Consider the following 19,066-nt stretch of genomic DNA (forward strand, 5'->3'; position numbering starts at 1 on the left):
TGAATTCCGCGCTTAATATCGTATCATGATATCAATCGCAATATCGTACTCAAAATTTCATATCGTTACATCCCTAGTCTCAGCCTGAAACATTTATTGAGGTAATCAGTGCAGTCCGAGGCTTGTAATGTAATCGGTCGCTATCATTTCTGTCCCTGCTGGCTAACTAGGCTATGTAGCTGCTAGCTGCCCTACATGTCTACTTTTGTGTTGTGTACAGTATGTTTAAAGTAGGGGTGTGAACGTTTACAAAAATGCCTAACCGTGTACACGACAAATTTTTTTTCGTGTACACGGTTAACCGTGACGTCATTGTCCTTGTGCCCCCGCCGTCTTGTAGGCGCGCGCGCACACACACACACACACACGCGTTCGTTCGCCTGTAAAAACACAATTGACATGAACTACGCTCGATTACACACCTCTTATAATAGGTCCATGGTACACACACACACGTTCGCCGTCATAATCGCGCTTCATTCATTTCCTGATTAATATAGCCTATCGCTTTCTACATGTCCACTTTAAATGCATGTTGAACAGGTGTTATAAAGTTCGGGCTACTTACGAGCGTAGTTCACGTCAACCGGGTAACTTTAATCTTTAGGTTATCTTTCATCACTCTTCCGTGGCTGTGAGTCGAGCCCCAGCACGGCGACTCCCCGTGTGTGTGTGTGCGCCGATACACACACTCACTCACACACACTCGCCGAGGGACAGAGATTCTCGGCAGACTAGCTTTTATCCTCCCCAATTAGTTTATTAGTGATGTAAAATCAATAAACGCGTGTCTCCAGAACATATTTAAAAACTTTGAAATTTGAAGAAAAAAAAAAAAAAAAAAAAAACGGTTTTCGTTTATTGAATTTTCCTAAACGGTTATGATTTACTAAACGGTTACACGTGTACACGCGTACACGTGCACACCCCTAGTTTAAAGTAACATCCCCAACAACCAACACAACTGGGAGAAGATAAAAACTAGTCTGCGGAATCCATCTGCCCCTCTCAGATTGTGTGTGTGTGTGTGTGTGTGTGTGTGTGTGTGTGTGTGTGTGTGTGTACAGTGCATTCCAAATTATTATGCAAATTATATTTTTCTCAGATTTTCCTAAATAGCCGATGCAAATGACAGTCAGTATAATTTTCAAGTCATCAACCGTTAAAGTATGATTCAAATTTTATTGAACAAACCTCCAAATGATAACGGTATTTTTTTCAAAAATAAAAAACTCAAAATGCACTGTTCCAAATTATTCTGCACAACAGAGTTTCAAAAGATTTTATAGGTTGTAAAGAAATAAAAATGGTAATTTGTTGAATTTGCAGGATGTGAAGGTCATATTTAGTGAAATCAAAAGCTATTTCAATCAAAAACATCTTAACAGGCGAAGTTACATGTTAATATAGGACCCCTTCTTTGATATCACCTTCACAATTCTTGCATCCATTGAACTTGTGAGTTTTTGGAGAGTTTCTGCTTGAATATCTTTGCAGGATGCCAGAATAGCCTCCCATAGCTGCTGTTTTGATGTGAACTGCCTCCCAACCTCATAGAAGTTTTGCTTGAGGATGCTCCAAAGGTTCTCAATAGGGTTGAGGTCAGGAGAAGATGGGGCCACACCATGAGGTTCTCTCCTTTTATGCCCATAGCAGCCAATGACACAGAGGTATTCTTTGCAGCATGAGATGGTGCATTGTCATGCATGAAGATGATTTTACTACGGAAGGCACTGTCCTTCTTTTTGTACCATGGAAGAAAGTGGTCAGTCAGAAACTAAACATACTTTGCCGAGGTCATTTTCACACCGTCAGGGACCCTAAAGGAGCCTACCAGCTCTCTCCCCATGATTCCGGCCCAAAACATGACTCCGCCACCTCCTTGCTGACTGACGTTGCAGCCTTGTTGGGACATGGTTGCCATTCACCAACCATCCACTACTCCATCCATCTGGACCATCCAGGGTTGCACGGCACTCATCAGTAAACAAGACTGTTTGAAAATGAGTCTTCATGTATTTCTGAGCCCAGTGCAACCGTTTCTGCTTGTGAGCATTGTTTAGTGGTGGCCGAATAATAGGTTTATGCACAACTGCAAACCTCTGGAGGATCCTACACCTTGAGGTTCGCGGGACTCCAGAGGCACCAGCGGCTTCAAATACCTGTCTGCTGCCCTGTAACGGCATTTTAGCAGCTGCTCTCCTAATCCAATGAATTTGTCTGGCAGAAACCTTCTTCATTATGCCTTTATCTGCACCAACCCGTCTGTGCTCTGAATCAGCCACAAATCTCTTCACAGTACGATGATCACGCTTAAGTTTCTGTGAAATATCTAATGTCGTCATACCTTATCCAAGGTATTGCACTATTTGATGCTTTTCGGCAGCAGAGAGATCCTTTTTTCTTTCCCATATTGCTTGAAACATGTGGCCTTTTTAATAATGTGGAACGTCCTTCTTAAGTAGTTTTTCCTTTGATTGGGCTCACATGGCAAACTAATTATCACAGGTGTATGAGATTAATTTCAATGATCCAAGGCATCCTGAGACACAATATCATACATGAGTTTAATTGAAAAACAAAAATGTTTAAGTTTATGACACTTAAATCCAATTTGCATAATAATTTGGAACACGGTGTACGTATTAGGGGTGTGAACGTTTACAAAAATGCGTAACCGTGTACACGACAAATTTTTTTTCGTGTACACGGTTAACCGTTACGTCATTGTCCTCGTGCCCCCGCCGTCTTGTAGGCGCGCGCGCGCACACACACACACACACACACACGCGCGTTCGTTCGCCTGTAAACACACAATTGACATGAACTACGCTCGTTTAAGGCCAGGACACACCAGTCCGACACGTTCCGACTACCCAAAAACTGGAGTCGCCGTTTCAGGAAGCTCCAGTCTTTCCGTCGCGGCCCAAAAACACACCGAGACGACTGCTTATTTTCCGTACGTCCCGCGCTTGTAATGTCTCCACAACAGCAGGCGGCGCTAATCTGTATTGTGGCCCGAAAAATACGAAAGCCGGAAATGATGGGACAGCTCTCTAGAGCATAAACATAGATAGAAATACGTATTATATATATTATATTTATGGACCATAAGAGCACAATTTTTAGCAGAGAGTGTCGAGCATGGTGTCGAGCAGTCAACAAGGGTTGATGCATGCGAGTACTCGCAAAACGAAACGAACAAACACATTAAAACGATGGCTAGCTGTTGTTAGCTGTTTGTGCTACCCGCCTCACTTCCGGGCTTCACTGATTCGCTAGCCCTCCACCAATCAAATTGCTCCAAATAAAAGACGGTCGGCCGCCGATTGAACATGTGCAATCGGCGGCCGACAGGCTCAAAACAAGCCCGACGACCTCTACGTCGGCTGACGTCACGGCACACACCAAACAGATTCGTCTTTTTTTTTGACGACGGCGATTATCGGGCCGGTGTGTCCTGGCCTTAACACACCTCTTATAATAGGTCCATGGTACACACACACACACACACACACACACACACACACACACACACACACACACACACACACACACACACACACACACACACACACACACACACACACACACACACACACACACACACACACACACACACACACACACACACACACACACACACACACACACACACACACACACACACACACACACACACACACACACACACACACACACACACACACACACACACACACACACACACGTTCGCCGTCATAATCGCGCTTCATTCATTTCCTGATTAATATAGCCTGTCGCTTTCTACATGTCCACGTTAAATGCATGTTGAACAGGTGTTATAAAGTTCGGGCTACTTACGAGCGTAGTTCACGTCAACCGGGTAACTTTAATCTTTAGGTTATCTTTCATCACTCTTCCATGGCTGTGGGTCGAGTCCCAGCATGGCGACTCCCCGTGTGTGTGTGTGCGCCGATACACACACTCACTCACACACACACTCGCCGAGGGACGGACAGATTCTCGGCAGACTAGCTTTTATCCTCCCCAATTAGTTTATTAGTGATGTAAAATCAATAAACGCGTGTCTCCAGAACATATTTAAAAAAAAAAACGGTTTTCGTTTATTGATTTTTCCTAAACGGTTATGATTTACTAAACGGTTACACGTGTACACGTGCACACCCCTAGTACGTATATCAGCCAGCACTGCAGACACGCAACAGACACACATGCGCAGTCACAGCCACGGCAAAGAGATGAAAGATGAACTGAAGATTGACGTAACCCAGTTGGCGTGAACAATGCTTGTGTAGGGCCCTATGATTTCCGCGATAACGAAAACACGGACGGAATCACGGAATCAGGCAATAAAAACGGAATCTACTGTTTAACACGGAATGTCACGGAATTTGCCATTATTTTGATGAAATTCAATTTCCAAGGCAAAGGGAAACAACACGGTTGAAATTAAAGCAGAACTAGGGAGGAATTTTGGTTTGGCGACATCTAAAGACCAAACTACTGCCGTGAAAAGTAGAGCCTGGCTGCAGGATCGCTAATGTAACACACAGCGCCAAACCCCTTTCACAAATCTGTCTATTCAATGTTTACTTATGCATGTATCCATGTACGTAACTCTGACATGTACATAACTTAATTTATTGTTAATAATATGGTCTGTTTATAAATTCGGCATATGATTAAAGCATCTAAAAAACATAATCATGTTAAACGTTTACTGTTTTTAAGTTATTAATGCCACTCGCTCCCGCAGATACACAACACAGGGAGGTCTTATATTCAGCCATTGCTAAAGGGAGTGTTGTATTATGGAACGGCCGCTGTGGTACGAAATTCCTGTCTCAACAATGTTTCCTACACGCAATTATAACTCTAGCGTCTACAGCCCGTTGTTTTCATGTAGTGTAAAAACTTGTGTAATGTGTTACATTATTCAGCTGTTGCCGTGATGTCGGCTAACGCTGATGCTAATGATAACTAGCTCTCCGTCGCACAATAGACTGTAGGTTGGTGTTGCAGCCAGCTGTTAGGTGAAGCGCTGTCCCACAGGTAAAAGCCATGGACCTATAAAGCCTGTCCAATATTCACTAGTCCAGCTTCTTGAAAAGTTTATAAGGACTTTATTATTTATGTAAAAATAATATTTAATGTTTCACTTGAAGCACAAAATGAATGGCTTTATTTTCTGTTATAGCCTATAGCCTACCCAACAAATTAGTTTTTTTCGGGTTTTTTTAAGCACAAAAAAACAGTGCAATGTTGTGATGTATTTTAAATTTAGCCTTATATCTGATTAAATTGTTAGAATATAATTTGTTCGCAATAATTAGACACTCGTTCTGATGACGAAATGAGTGTTAATTGTAAAAAAACGGAAGTCATGAGATTAAAACGGAAAAAACTGAATTTGTGAAAAAATAAAACTGAATTTGGAAAAAAATAAAACGGATTTCATAGGGCCCTACTTGTGAGTAGGAGCAATAAAACCTTCAAAATTAAAAAGCCCAAACTTTATCTATAGATTACAAAATAAGCATACAGCCCTGTCTGTACTCCTGTTCAACTTGCAGGAACATGGACTTGTAGAAACCAATAGATAGTCTATTGATCTAATGAAGGCAATAATGACAACGAACACACGTGCAACGATGTCACCAGTTTCTCTTTTGTATGGAAATTTAAGTTCCAAGTAAATGATGAAAATAATCTAATTTGATTTAAGTAGGCCTACAGTACGGTTATTTTAATCCATTGAATTTAAAGGAAAAATACTATACTGTGATATAACTATACTGTGATATAAAATGACCTATACGGTGATATAAGATTTGGTCCGGATACCACCCAGCCCTAGTTCACGGTCATGTTTTTCAGAACAGATCAACAGCAGAGAAAGCGTGATATCCCTCCTTAACATGCGCCACTTTTTTGGGGGGGATGTGGACATTATTAGTCCCAGCTCATACACAATGTTGCGGTATTTTTGTTAGCATCGCTAGCCTTTCGTGCTAACATTAGCATCGCTAGCCTGCGGCGCTTACGTCAGCGCTTGTCATACTGTAATAAAGACGATACTGTACGGGTCATACGTGAAGAGTACAGACCCACATGGCTCTACAATGAGCAGCTTCAAGGTGAGGTGATTCAGATTAATCCAGAAATTAGTACTATACAGGACCTGTCTATATTAGATATTAGTGTTTATTGTATTGTATTTTATTTTCTTATTTTTATTGAAATCCATGTGTTTTTCTTCAATAGTTTACATGACTTGTGTCTCCAAATTATTACAGAAAATAGTTATAGGCAGGACATATATGACAGCTGTTTACAGAGCACAAAATTAATCAGATTTAGCCTCTCAAAGTGCACCATATTAATGCATTTAAAGGCCAGGACACACCGGTCCGACAACCCGAAAATGGAGTCTGCCCATCGCGGCCAAAAAAGTGCCAAGAACACACCGAGCCGACTACTGACTTTCCGTACGCTCTGTGCTTGCGCGGGATGTAATGTCTCCATTAGGGCTGGGTGATATGGACCAAATCTTATATCACGATATAGGTAATTTTATATCACGGTATAGTATTTTTCCTTTAAATTCAATGGATTACAATAACCGTACTGAACTTTAATCACATTAGATTATTTTCATCTTTTGATTGGAACTTAAATTTCCATACGAAAGAAAAACTGGTGCAAAATACCACACCAGCGTGGCTTCAGTCAGTGCAAAATAAAAATGACAGCATCAACCAAATAGCCTACATTTTCCAATTGATAGTAGCCTATATCAAAATAATGAAAGATTTGAATTTTCCTGCAGTATTTGCTCATCTTAATTTAAAAAAGCTGTCAAAATTAACTAATGAGCAAATGTCTGGTAATACTTTAACTCCAGCTTCAACACAAATAATATTTTCAAGTTTGACATGTTTTAAAGTTACATAAAACCAGCATTGCTGGCTGTCTCCAACAATAACAGCACGGGGGGGAAGCCCCGAATAGGCTAAAGATGTCATTATTAGCCAGCTAGCTCACAAGAGCTAATCCATGTAGTTTGCGCTTAAAACAAGCCAACTCTGCGTCACGGCAACAGCACGCTGAAGCAGCAAGCAAGTTTCCTTTGCCCGATGACATTTTTGACCGTTAATACCAGCTGCTATGCCACGTGACACAGAGTTGGTTTGTTAACTGTAGTGATGGCGCACCGGAGCTAGACAGCTAGAGCAACAGATGAGGCTTCTTCTGTTGAGGGTAGAGAAGCTGTATTGCAGCCCAGAACTCTTCTGCAGAGCCCCCGTGTGGCGCGGCGGCGTAACTGCAGTGTAACTGTAGGGACTCGGAGGGACAGCTGCCTCCCGCTCTATCTATGCTCCCGCCACATGAACTTTTTTTCTCCGCGGTATAAACGGTATGGCCAAATCTCTCCCGGTAGACACTTTCATATCGTCCACGATATGATATCGTCATATTGCCCAGCCCTAGTCTCCATAACAGCAGGCGGCGCTAATCTGTATTGTGGCCCAAAAAAAAACGGAAGCCGGAAATGATGGAACAGCTCTCTAGACCATAAACATAGATAGAAATCCGTATTTATATTTATGGATCATAAAGAGCACCATTTTTAGCAGAGAGTGTCGAGCAGTCAACAAGGGTTGAAACAAGCAAACACATTAAAACAATGGCTAACTGTTGTTAGCTGTTTGTGCTAAGGATAAGGTTTTCTTCCGCAGGGGCATGCCCCCAGACCCCCCTAGAAGGTCCATTCTCACCCAGCAGGATCTAAAGATCCTGTGGGAAACACCACATGTACAAACGTACCGAATGTGAAAGCATAACCCTATGTCCTCATATTTAGCGGGCTGAGGTTTATCCCTAATGGGGTTCGTTTTGGTCAATTTCTTCTAAAAATTTGGTATGCACGCGGCGCGCATACTCTTTATCAGCTCTTAACACCGGGCCTAAAAAAAAATCTAGGGGAAACACTGGTCAAAGACAGAAGTAGTGTGGCACACTTCTGTAAACTTACCGAAACTATCCTGTGCCATCACTCTCATTTTTTTGTCAGTGCTGGCTCAAGTGTTACAGATTGGTTGTGTTGCCACGGTGACGTAGCTTTCCAAGTTTTTCACAGCACTTCTTTCTGTCCAAACGTCCCTGTACCCGAATCCTAAATATCTCCGTAGAGCAGCTCTGTGTTGATTTTCGCCACCAGTTCAGCATCTGCTTGCTCCTGCTTGTTTACTCTCCCGTCTGCATGCCGTATAGTCGTGCAAACGCTCTAAGAGCCGCAGACACACACAGAGCAGCTGATGGCCTGATCAGAGGAGAGGAACACATGCGCGCATTCGTTTACCGCAAATCGCAGACTTTTGCTATGTCCATGGCAAGCCCAGCACACATCGCGCTTCCTATTTTTATAGAAGTTTAAAGCAGTCGGTCGGTTGTCAAGGCAGGGGGCTGGTGTTGTTAAGGCCTAAACCTAAAGCGCTGCGGAAAAAGAGTATTCCTTTAAAAAAATACCGAAAAGAGCCATTTTATGTAGAATCTACTCACAGATGCAATTTAACTCCGAGCAGACATTGCATTAAGTGTAGTGGTGTTGTTGGACAGTAGTGTGTGAACACATCCTTTTGTTTACAGTATACTGCTGGCCTTTGTGTGGCTGTCCGACAAGCTATTCTGCATCCTGTACACAATACTTCCAAACAATAACAACATGTTGACTGCACCAATACGCCAGGGATCAACATGCATACAGGAATACTCACTCTGTCAGTGGATATATCGATCTTTTGTAATTTGAAATGCAGCCTTTCACAGCCTCTCTTTTATTCCACTTATTTCTGATATCCTATTATTTTTTTAGTTTAATTATTTTGTTCACTTATTTAGGTAAGGTTTATTTGATCTTATTACACACAAATCTTTGATCCGAATAAATTGGCAACATGCATCTGATTGGTTGATGCTTTGACAGTGTAACATTTTCTATTCATAATGTTCATTTCAACAGAAGATGACTGCTAGAGAGGTTAATCGTACATAAATGAACATGTAGGAACAATTTGGCTAAGAACAGAATGTCCATGCTGGCACAGCATCTACCTGAGCCAAACCTTCACAACACAGTGAGACAAGTGAGATAACAGCAGCCCCCTCAGTCAGCCCCCGCACACATGCTCACTGTACCAGGCAGGATATGAATATCACTGCAGCACTGCAGGCCGGGCTGCACTGAGCTACAGCACCAGGAAACAACAGGCTAATCAATAGAGCCGGGCTCGAAGACAACCGGACAAGGCAATGTGGCACGGGAGAAGACAGCAAGCTTTTGTAGATCTGATTTGACACTCAACTAAACACCTTTACAATATCACATACAGGTATACACACACACAAACACAATTTCTGGGACTCTAATGCCTCGTTTCCACTGAGTGGTGCGGTTCAGGTCGGGTGAGCTCGGTTACGCTAGATCTGGCATGTGTTTCGACTGCCGACACAACACTTCTGGTAGGTGGGGTTTATCCCGGACTGCGTTAGTCGGGGCCAGAAAAACGGTCAGAGCAGCTGAACAGCGCTGTCTGCGTCTACATAACTATGGTGACATCATAGTAGAGGGACACACTGTAGCCTGTTGATTAGGGCTGTGTCAAAAAATCGATATGGCGATGTATCGCTATTAGGGCTGTCAAAATTAACGCGTTAACGTAGGGTGATTAATTTCTGGACTTAACGGTGTTAATTTTTTTAACGCATGCGCAGAATGATCCTCCCCGTACATCCCACCGGCTCTGTACTACAGTCATCTAACGTTGTGGCTGACCCAGGATCAGTAGCTGCGCACAGCCAAACATAGCAGCACGTTAGCCCGTGCCGTGTTTTAAAGTTTTAAACTGCTAACGGTCACGTCTGTGTCAGGGGCATAGATAGTATATAAAATCAACTGCCGCAGCTGGCAGTTGATGTCGGGAGCAACAGGAGGAGAAACATTGTCCAATCTGTTCAGAGCCCGCGAGTACACAAACATCTGCAGTTTTCAGAGGTGTGTGTGATCAGACATCAACATAACGTCGGCTTCCTGGTACACATGAACAGTCTCCTAGGACGTGGCACGCACGCACGCACGCACGCACACACACACCGCGGACTGTAATCAAGTTGTATTTAAGAATGCACAACCTATAGGTTCACCAAATAAATGGCATTCTATCCTATATTTGTCCAAAGACATAGTAAAGAGACAGACCAATTGAATTATGGTTTGGTTTACATTTATTTTCAGTATTAAAACCATAATTTGGATTTTCAATTAATAAACATAGCCTACTAATTTTAAATGTACATATCCACCTTCTGTCATTTATCTTTCCGTTCATACAACAATTTACAATAACATTTTAATCGTTTGACAGCCCTAATCGCTACACTTAGTTTTGCGATATCAGTATTGATTTTCATAACTAAAAAACTTTTATTTTTTTTATCTTTTCAAAGCTTTATTGACAGTGCAGAGACATATGAAATGGGGCAGAGAGGGAATGAAATGCAGAGAACAACCACGGGTCAGATTCAAACCCATAACTACTGTCAGGCCTGAGCCTCTAGGATACTGACTATTGAAGTTAGATCAATTTTGAATAAGAATACTTAAGATTCACTGTGTCACAAAAGCACACTGATGTGATGTTCAGTGTGTCCTGTACAGTTAGTACAAAAGTGAATCGCATTTGTTATTTTGATGTTATGGCAGCTGCAGCAGTGTTTGATCATTTGCCAAAACCAAAAAAAAAGTAAAGGAAGAAAAATAGTAAAGGAAGTTGTGAATGAAATAGTTTTGACTTCATCTGTCTGTGCAATTATCAATATATTGTGCTGTTATGTTTGACAAGGCAACTTGTGGAATATCGCAATATACCATGATATATCAAAATACGCAATATATCGTGATACATCGTATTGTGACCAGTGTATCTTGATATGTATCGTATCGCCAAGTCCTTGACGATTCCCAGCCCAACTGTTGATTAATTCAAATGATAGTAAAAACGCCACACAATAAACAATAAAGAGCTGCACGCATATATTTATCTCTTAACACAAGACTCTTTCGTCTTCACTCTTGCGGAGGAACGAGTGGACGCGAGCCTTGGCGAGCCGGTGACAGACAAAAAAAGACGAGTGTCGGCTGCAGAGAATGAGACTGTTTCTGGTTAATCCTATAGAAACGTCTATCAGCGGTTTAAGGGACGATCGACAGGTAAAGCGTAATGAGTGAGTGTGTGTGACGACCTGTTACACACACACACACACACACACACACACACACACACAGGAAGAGATGGAGCACGCTTTAGTTTATAGTTTTGCTTGTTTACACAGAGTGATCATCACTAACTTTATAAGCCTGACTATCTCTGACCAGCTGTCTTGACCCGCTGTCTAGATAGCGAGTGTGTCAGACGTTTTTTTACTTGCATGTCTTGCACGGAAACGCTTTCATTTGAATCTCTGCCACTGTACGGGGCTCGTGCCTAAGCTGTGTCTCACGGCAACGCGACCTGAATTGTGAGCCTCATGCTCAGCGGGCGGGTTTTGGGTCAGAACCTTGGGGGAGCGGGCGGTTGTGGACACAAGTATTTGGAGCGGGCGGGTGCGGGTTGAATAAATCAGGCCCGCGCAGACAGTTCTTACTTAGCCATCTTTACTACAGCATTACTACAACTAGCCAAGCAGAATCAATAAACCGTGGTGCCTAAACGTATAAACCTGCTTTGGTTTTTGTTTATCCATATACCGCTTATTTTACATAACTCTCTTCTATGGTGTTTGACATGATGTGACACATTATAGCCATATATTGGCCTGACATGATAAAGCCAGTGTTTTGCTTTTTTATTCTGTTTTGACTGTATGGGGTTTCTGATTTCTTATATCCTAATATGATTCCTGGTAGCTTCCATTGTTATGGTGACAAAACAGTCTTAGCCCAACCAATGAGAAAAAAAACAAGCGAAAAATAACAAGAAGTGCAAGCACCCACACAGCAAAAACACAGCCATGAAACAACATCAGTGCAATAACTATCTTGTCCAATTTGTGTTAATGCCTTCACAAAACTCTCTGAACCAGGCTGAATAAAACAATTATGTGATACATTGGGACGAACCATGTCTCACTCCAGTAGCACAATCACAGGCCTTTACCACATTTACAATGTGGCTGAAAGCAATGTGACTGCTGCAGAGAGAGCCAGCTGAGAACACTGCTGGAGCAAAGCTGGGATCAGACGGAGGCACCGGCCAACTGTTCAGGCAGCAACATAAACAACACAGCTCAGTCTGCACTGGCTGGAGATGATGGCACCAAATATCAACAAATGAAACAAACATCTGGCAGCACAGTAACAAATGCAGGCTATATTTTACAAAGGGCGTTGGCCGAGTGTTGTATCATCATTGGATAACTCTAGCAGCGATGTGGCTGGTGTCATGCTGGGTCCTGGAAGCGAAGTGTGGCCATATTCAGCTGCCTGAATGCATCAGGACCTGACTGGGGGTGAAGGACAGACAATCCAGAACAAAGGCCACAGTTGGTGCTATAATGGCCGGGGGAGTGAGCAGGCCACAGCAGGGCTGGCATGACACACAATCTAACATGTGAAACATCTGCTTCAGGTAAAACCAGCCTGTTACCTAGAGGAGGAAATAAGGAAGGACTGAGCAGAAATACTGCAGCATGTTCAGGCTTGACTACCCCTTTCTGACCGGCTTCTGTTTCCCTTTCCACCCACCCCCAAGTCAAATTGAACGGAGTCTGCATCAATGGAATCCATTAACTCTCATCAGAAGAAAAAACCCACAAAGACCACAGCAAATTTAAAAGGACTTTGTTGTGCATCTGATTGAGATTAACATGTTATATTTAAAGAGCTTTAGAGAGAAGGACTCTTCCCTGTATGTCATGAATATTCCCAAATGTGGGGAGGAAATGTTTTCCAAATAGCAGAGTAGCAGAGGCAGCGAGCCCAGAACAGCCACCTTGTTAGATAAGCTCCAGCTCTGGCATAACATGAAGCAGACACAGCCTCCGTCTCCCCCAACACGTGACCTCACTGCATGACAAACACATTTACATGACATTTCTATTTCCTCTTTTGGCCCACAGTCGTATCCACAGCGACAAGGACTAGCCCTGGCTTCACTAGCAGCAACATTTGAAGCACAACTCTTAATGCCAGACTGCCCAATGCTAGATTTCAAGGTGTCACTCAAAGAGAAAAACACATAGGAGTGGCAGCCATTTTGGACTGCTGTGGGGCTTTAACTGTCCCACTCTGTCATGATTCTAGCTGGGTTGTCCACTGTTTCACCTTCATAAAATGCATACAACAAAACCTTAAACGTTGAGGAAATGAAACCATAATTATCAGTATAGTATGTGGGTGGAGTGTGTGTGTGTGTGTGTGAATCAAACCACTGCCAAGCTTTATTGAGGAAAAAAACCTAGGTTCAAAGGGTTCAGAGACGGTGCTCTATTTTAAGACCAACCTGTTTTAAAGCATGAGTGAATAGGAACGGATGAAGTAAAAAATAAAAATACAACTCCCGCCTCACTCGTCTCAACAGGAACCTTCTGCCCAAGGTGACTGAGCAAGGAAATGTTGAACAGGAAAAACCTGGCAGCAGCCATTCCTTTGCTCTTTTGTTTGTAGTCGTGCTGCTGCTACGTGTTACAGAACAGGGCAACTGTGGAGGGCTGGTGTCGAATGGCTTGACTTTGGTGCAAAAGCTCTCTGGGGTTGTTTTTTCTTCTGCCCTACTCTCTCTCCCCACCTGACAACACCCTCTCTGAGCAAACATACTTTGGAGAGGACTTGTGGATTTTGCAACCTTGGTTTCCCCCTCACACAGAGCATTTGGGTATTTTAATGAACCATTATTTGGTGTCCTTTTTATTCCTGCTTTTAGTTCCATGACAAAAAGAGACCAGTGTAAGGGGCTAATGTGGGGAAGCCTAAAATGGCTGCCTGCAGTTCAAAAGGTGGAGAGCCAGATACTCCTAATACTGGGGAGCTGTCTTCGTGCTTTATGCTTGGCCAAGTATCACAAGAAGAGCAGCACAGGCAGCAGCACAGTGAGAGAACCAGAGGAAAGGAAGGACAGAACATAAGGGTGCAATAAAAGCAGAACAGGAGAGAGAGATGATTACGTAGATTGCCTGCCTCACCCCCCTTTCAGCCTTGTTTTTTTCCTGAGCCTCCTCCTCCTCCTCCTCCTCCTCCATTATTCTCCCAAGAAGCATTGCTTCTCGGCACAAAACAGAATCAACAGCACGGCCCCTCTGCAACGCCGCTCCCCCAGTGCCGAGGAAATGCTGCGCCCCATTGGAGCAGCTCCAGAGCCCCCTGCACCAATAGGAAGGCAGCGCTAAGGCAGGCGTCACGGCGACTTGTTTTTAACCCCGTTGTGCAAGACTGCAAGCCACAGAATACATGGCAGCAGTTTACAGAGGGGTAGCAAAATGGACTGATCTAAGCACCAAATTAAAAGAATGGCTTCTCAATATGTAATACTACACAAGAATTCACAACAATATATCAGTGATTCTTGAGAACCGGGACAAAAGGCTGTCTTCCATATGTAACTGCTGTTATCTTTAAAAATAAAAATATTTAAAATTGTAGATGTTATTAGGGATTAAGAATAGAATTTCTGGAGCACAATTATCCCCTTAAATTGAATTTTTATCATTACTATGTCAAATATATGACAAAACAGTGTGTCTACAGAGAGGGTTTCAATCTTTCATATGCAATAAAACCTATTAAAAACTTAAAATGATTACAAAGTGCTTTTTTCATCAAAAGCAACACTCATAATCTCTCATATCAATAACAACTGTTTTTCTTCAACACATTAAGGTTTTATATGGTTTTAAAGTGGTGGGACACTTTTTTTGACTGACAGTCAAACTACAATTGAGAGACAAAATGCACACGGCTGCTTTTCACATACATGAATGAATATAATCCTTTTGCTTCCATACAGGTGTACACCCACAATGTTAGCTCGGCTGACTTTAGTCACATAGGCACAACCAACATGGAACCCTATTAACATATCAATAGCTACACCTGCCCTCCATGTAATGATACGTTGTCATCAGAATGCAAATGGCAACTAAAAAGCTCAGGTTTTTCCCCCTAGTCCTATGCCTCACATCAACACCCCCTGCTCCCCCTCTCTTCTCCAACCGTCTGGACCCAGACACAATCCTGTCTTCTTTTGTTGGACATGGACCAACATCCTGCTTCACTCCCTCTAGTACAAGCACACACACACACACTAACCAGGGATTACATTCAGTACAGTGTATGTTCCAGACTTCTCACCTATTCGAATCATGTTTTAAAGGGTGTATCGCCCAACAATTGTAGTTTGTTTGTAACCACTCTGTGAATGAGAAAGGAATACTTTATTTCCTCAGAAAATATGGTACAGGCATAATAATGTGTGCACATTCCTCACATCTCCCAACATTTCAGAGGCCCATTTTGGGGAAAGAAGGGCCCACATCCTGAAGACAGAATCCACACATACAAGTTCAGGGTTGTTCTCGAAGGCAGTCCTCTTTCAACAGTTGTTGTAACTCAACACCCCAACACATGTACCTAAATCCAAAACATAATTCCAACCTGCTTGAGAGGACTGAAAAAAAGAAAAAGAAAGAAAAACATGGCGGGTCAGCTCACGACAAAGCAGCAACAAGCAGCCAAAGCCGTACATTCTTAGCTTTCCCAGGCTGGCAGGTTGAGTTAAGAAAGGCAGGCCAGGGTCAGGGGGAGTGCTGGAGGGGGCTCGTGTTTCCACTGGTTTCTGAGTGGCCAGGTTTGCAGGCTACGGCCCACACTGTCTAATAAAAGATGTGAAACATATTCAGAGAATGTTAGTCACAACCAATGAAAACAAGGCTCAGCAGCCTGCAATGTGGCTTCCAACAGGCATCTAGATCGATCCAAATAGCTGGCGCTGGCTGGGGACGAGGCAATGTTGACGAAAACTCTAGGGAAAAAAACTCGCATAAGATCCTATTCCAATCTGAAACCAATATATTAAGTGTTTTTTAATTATGTTTACTTGATTACTAAGTGCAGTACTTTCAGGGAGTAACAACGCACCGACTGTATTTATGCTGATTCACTCTGATAGCTTACCAGAGTCTGTCCTCTGGAGAAAAGGAATTTAGACCTATTTTGTCTATGATTTTGAGCGATTAGAAAGAGTAACATGGTTAAAATAGGCTATAGCCAGATGAGTTAATGACACGTCAGATACTAAAATCACTGCAGGACAGGGAGGTAGTGGCACATCCGGTGGCACATGAATTGACCTAACCATGTCCACTGCTCAGACCCAGCGAGCCTACGTGGTGCATGGCTACTTCAGCAACGGTCAGGGCAGCCATTTATGCTTGGGAAGCGCGGTGCCGAATACATTAGAAACCTCACAAAACACACACTACACGGGGGAAAGGCTCTGTTTAATCACACGGCTATTTCCCAGTACCACTTGTCAACTTTGCTCGCCACTGGCTCACAGTTCTAGGTGCGTTTCATTTGACATAAAAGTAACTAAAGTAGCCTATCAACTAAACTGCCCAGTGCATGCGTAGTTAAAATGCTGACACTTGGGAAAATATCCGAATGATCAAGCACCGCAGTCCTGTGGAGGCTATAACACAGCAGCTACAAGGTCTCTAACTTGGTCGAAACTTGTGATGGCTTTGCTACATTCGACAATGATACGTGCACGTTAAAAAATGGAGGTTAAAAAAGGGAAACAAGAGCTCCTCTCTAAAATACCACCCATTTCTCTTAACCGCCACCGAGGCTGGGGGTTGGTAGGTGGGGGAGGTGAAGAACAGCAAGTCACTACCCAACGTATCTGCTTTTCCGATGCTGGATCTCACACACAGGAAGGGGAAAAAATCCACAAGCACAAATAGAGAAAACACAAACGAGCTTGATTCACACGCCCGGGCGAGGAGAGGAATGTTGCCAGATACAAATGCATTAACATGATGCAGCCAAACAACCAGAATGTAGGGCCATATTTTCCATAAAACTATTAGCACATACATCCACGTCGATGAAGAGGACAATGTACCAATCTGCATTCAGGTGTATACACAAAGAAAGGTTCATAGTGTTTGCGCTCTAATGTACTGGTTCAAAAAAAGGATACAATCAACTGGAAAACATCCAAAAAGTTAGCTACAAGGCTAGCATAGCAATTGTTGCCTATGTCTGGTCTGCTAACGTTAACCAACACAGCAGCTGGTTGCTTTGCTATCACGAGTCGCCAATAATGATCAAATTGTTGGTTGTTTCGTGAACAACTTTCCCAAAATTCGACAGATTCGGGGTCCCAGAACAACATTTAATGCTCTGCTGCCAAAAGAACAATGCAACGAGTTGTTTTTGGCTCTTATAAATCAAGATTGCATATTACCTTACGTGGGTCTGATTCTGAACTTCCGAACCCAACAGATGGGGTGTGGGACTACTATACTCACAATTTTTGCTAACATGCAACAAACAAGAAACAAAGTACATATTGCAGCTAGTGTGCTGCTAATGTTGTTCTGTGTAACGTTAGGGTACGTTAAGCCTCATAAACACATTATCTAAACTTGCGCAGGAAACCGAGATTTATAAATTAATGCTTCAAAACGACACCCCATTTGTGTTTTAGTAAGCTTGGTGCCAATATAATTCTTCTTATTTGCAACGTTAAAGTAACTTAACGTTTAAACGAAGAGTGTGACTGGTTCATCCCTGCAATGAACACTGAGGTAAACCTGAACCGAATGCACCCCGTATGGAATACCACGTTAAACGAGTCAAACTACTGAAAACTTTCAGAATGTCCTGAGAGTTATGAAGACATGGCTGTGTGGAATAATGTTATAACATTTGCCATTAAATAACTGGTAATGTGGAGGATTCCCACACTAACAAGCTATCAAAAACAACACGAGGAGTTGATCAAAATGCTATCGAAGATCAGTCCAGACACAACCAAGAGCAGTCCTGAAAGGCAGACCATCAACATGGGCAGCTTTAGTCAGCCATTTGGACGTGAAAAGAGTCACCAACTTGTTCTATTAAAAAACTTAAGTGGACGCTAAGTAGTAAGCTAGCTAAGTTGTTGAGCTACATAGCTATGTTTGGTTGATTGAAAACATGGTCAGTGACGTTACGTGACTGTTATATCTATGTTACAGTCTCAATTTAAAGAGTATCATATTAACAATTAACACATATTTAAATTACTCACCTAAAGAGGCATTCCAAACTTGTACAAGTTAGGCAAGTTCATGTACAATAATAGGAAGTCCTCTGAGTATCCAAACATCAAATTCAACCAGACCAGAAGGCCTGTAGGTCGGCCTCGGAGTCTCCTGTATCCTTTGCCCTTAAAAGTAGCTCCCTCTCCTGGGGTAGGAAACAAACTTCTCAGTGTATCCCACGCATATGCGGAAAGTTAAAATCCCTGTCCTGTTCAGGTGAACTGCATCCATTGAGTGTCTATTATAGATCCCCGGTGGATAAATCCGTTTATTTTAGTGTATTGTATATTTACAGTCGCTATTTATAATGGGGTATATGCTGCTGTATGTGATACAGGGCTCTGATTCTGTCTCGGGTCCTTACATTCGCCGAGGCGCCCATCCCCCTCCTCACCGGCATCGATCGACCGCGGGTCCCAACGAAACTGACACACAACCACACCACGGGGTTTCCCCGGCGACCGTGCAGGGGCTCTCTCCTTGGGCGGCCCTTGCTGCGATATCCCGCCTCTCGTCAATGATTCGACAGCATTGTGTCAGTCACGGAATACTTTCATGTCTTTGGTTAAATATCAGCGACAATTTTTGTTCTCCCGTTGACTACGTAACATGGGGCGGGCACTGCTTTGAGGAGTGCGTATATTCAGTGTCAGTATGATATGTGTATACTGGTGATGTTGTACAAGGAAGAGAACGAGAG

At 42.8% G+C, this 19,066-nt stretch overlaps 1 protein-coding gene across 2 annotated transcripts in view; it reads right to left on the reverse strand.

Annotated features, from left to right (window-relative positions):
- The window catches only part of setd5 (SET domain containing 5), a 49,013-nt gene extending 30,256 nt beyond the window's left edge, over positions 1-18,757 (reverse strand). For both annotated transcript variants that reach the window (XM_080026032.1, XM_080026031.1), the window contains exon 1: positions 18,354-18,757. The gene's annotated coding sequence lies outside the window, so the exon portion shown is untranslated. The remainder of the gene's footprint in view (positions 1-18,353) is intronic.
- Positions 18,758-19,066: the final 309 nt, after the last annotated feature.

The sequence above is a fragment of the Ammodytes marinus genome, assembly GCF_949987685.1.
Source record: "Ammodytes marinus genome assembly, chromosome: 4".
Classification (NCBI taxonomy): Eukaryota; Metazoa; Chordata; class Actinopteri; order Uranoscopiformes; family Ammodytidae; genus Ammodytes; species Ammodytes marinus.